The sequence below is a fragment of the Chenopodium album genome, chromosome 16 (genome assembly GCF_948465745.1).
Source record: "Chenopodium album chromosome 16, dcCheAlbu1.1, whole genome shotgun sequence".
In the NCBI taxonomy this organism is placed as follows: domain Eukaryota; kingdom Viridiplantae; phylum Streptophyta; class Magnoliopsida; order Caryophyllales; family Amaranthaceae; genus Chenopodium; species Chenopodium album.
In genome coordinates, this window is record NC_137849.1 from 8,382,087 (window position 1) to 8,384,957 (window position 2,871).

Sequence of the window (2,871 nt, forward strand, 5' to 3'; positions counted from 1 at the left end):
TGCAACAATGAGTACCCCTATTTTATTCGTACTCTATTTTTTTTTTTCATTGTGTCCTAAATTCATTCACTTACTTGCTATTGATGTTTACTTGGTATTCTCTCTCTTCAAAATTCAAACCCCAAATTAAAACCCTAGCTCATCCTCTCTTTGAATCTGCCACCGTCACTTCCTCCTCTTCCTCTATTGAATTGAAAATCATCAAATACTCTAAGTATGGGGAAATGTGGCACTCCTAGACAGGTATTTCTCTATCTTCAATATGCTTGCTCTTACCCCTATCAAATTTCTCAAGTTTGAGAAAATCGCTAAGTTAGAGCGAGATTTGTTGGTTTTAGTGTTGATCTGATCGGACTCTAGACATGCGAGAGCCCAGCCTAGGAGGAACGGATCGTTGCTATGTTTATGTGCCGGTGTTAGTGAAATTATATCTTCAGTTTTTAAGGTAATTTGTCCCTTTAATGTGGGTTTTCATTTCTTGATTTTTTTGGTTGGTGAGAAATTATTTAAGGAGTAAATTATACTATTAGATCTGATCTTGAAGGCTTTATATAATTATACACCCTGCTTTATATTGTAAATTTGCATTATTGAATGGTCTTCATCATCGCCGATGCTTTGTTATGAACAAAAACAGGGGAAAAGGCTCTGGTGGGAAACAAAAGATTTTGAAAACATAAATTTTCATTTTCGGGGTTTTCGCAAAAAATTTACTTGGGAAATTCACCCAATTTTACAATCAGTTTCTGGGTTTTTCTAGAGGTAAATGCTTCTGCATGCAATTAACCCTTTAAAGATTTCATCTTTTTATTAATATTTTACTGTACAAAACCATTTAATGAGTATAATTCTCTTTGATTTGTTGATGGAATTCTTTTGTTTAATTAATTTAGGGTTCTTGTTCGTGTTAATTAATTGAAATTCTAGAGTTTTTGGGCATTTTATAATACAAATCTAACTGCCATTATTTTAATTAATCTCAGAGTTATCAGGAAAAAAATGGGATTGAAGATAATGGATGCTACCGTAGCAAACTTCAATGGAGTTTTTGATAAGTTTGCAAAGGAAGCTGCAAATAACAAAGTTAATCTCATCCTCTTTTTGGGTGACAAATATATATATTTGTTGAAAATATACATGGTTAATTGGTTTTTATTGAGAATAGCCTACTTGCAGAGTATTGTATTCATGATTTCAATTTTTTTGTGGTTTTTTGAAAACAATTGAATGTGTTTTCAAGTAAATTTTCTAGTGTAGAATGTTTCTTAACTATAATGTTTTTTTTTTTTTTTTTTTTTTTTGTCAGATATGCTTGATTTCATCAGATCACACAAAATTGTCAACGGAGATAGGAAATGGAGTACTCAACCCTTAATGATGTAATTATAATTGTAAATTAATTGTTTTTGGTTGGAGTTTTATATGTTAGTTGGATGATCTTTTTGTATCATTCACATCAATTTTACGTTTTTTGATATAATAATTTATGTAAATTTCAATATATTCAATTTTAATTTACAATATATGAAATTTCTGCCAATTTTTATGGAGCATAATAACAAAATTTTCAAAATTCAAAATCAAATCGAAAAATAATTTTTATTTTTTTTTAAAAAAAAGTAGGGAACAAACAGACCCGTTATTTGACATGACAGGTCTATTTGATACCGCTAAACATACCACTTACCTCACATAACGGGTCTCTTCGCCTTCTAAACTATCAACTTCTTAACTTACCTAGTAGACCCACTATAAGTTACAACGGGTCTCTTTGTTCTCATAAACAGACCTCCACTTATGGACGGGTCTCTTTATCAAAGAGACCCCTGAGATAGAGACCCGTTATGAAGAGGTCTCTCAAGCATATTTCAACAGGCCTCTTTGCTAATTTTTGTAGTAGTGCCATCCCAACCACCCCTAACCCCATCGTGAAACCAAGCCCACCTCTAACCCCCACCGAAAACCGGCCGGCTTACCCCTTAACCCTCGAAAACGGTCGGTTGGCCTCCCTTCCACCCCTCTCGAGACACCAAAATCCCTCCCCTCCACTGATTTTTGACCTCTTGTCCTTACCCCTACTTCGGAAATCAGCCCCCCACCCACACCCACAACTGAAACTGCCACACCCACCCTCACTTCCCACCACCGACTTTCGACCACACCCTTCCTTCCCACACCCTACCCCCAAAATCGACTAATCGATCTCCATTCCTATTGGGATTCGGGAATTTGATGCAGTGTGTGGAAGGGAAGGGGGTGCGAAATTGGTGGTGTGGGTAGGTTTTCCGAGGTTGGGATAAGGGAGGGGTGGTCGAGAATCGATGGTGGGGGTTGGGGGAGGGAGTGGCTGGGTGTTTCCGATGGTCGAAAATCGGTGCCGAAGGCAGGGGGTCAGGCTGGGCGTAGGTATGGTGGCAGTGTGGTGGCTGGTGTGGTGAGTGGTATTTGTTTTATATATATATATATATATATATATATATATATATATATATATATATATATATATATATATATATATATATATATATATATATATATATATATATATATATATATATATATATATATATAATTTTTTAAATTTTTTTCTAAGTATTTTTCTTTTTTTTTTTTTACAAAATTTTTTTTAGACTAATCACTTGTTGACATGTGGTTTGGTAACCTGTTATTGAAGGTTATTGACCACTTGTTGACCGATTGGGACTACTAGAGGAAAACTACCCCAATACTTGGGATTATTAGATAATAAACCTTAGTTGGGATTGCTAAAAGTAGATCGTCAATAGTAGGGATTATTAAAGTGTATTTTTCCTTTAAAAAAAATTAAAGAATTCATTTCAGAAAAATAAAAAATAAGTATTTACTTAACTC

At 34.3% G+C, this 2,871-nt stretch overlaps 1 long non-coding RNA gene across 1 annotated transcript; it reads left to right on the top strand.

Annotated features, from left to right (window-relative positions):
• On the top strand, positions 1–1,531 carry LOC145584840 (uncharacterized). The gene is made up of 4 exons (XR_014100426.1): positions 1–243; positions 339–445; positions 984–1,083; positions 1,307–1,531. It is a non-coding gene; the product is annotated as an uncharacterized LOC145584840 (long non-coding RNA).
• The last annotated feature ends 1,340 nt before the right edge of the window (positions 1,532–2,871 follow it).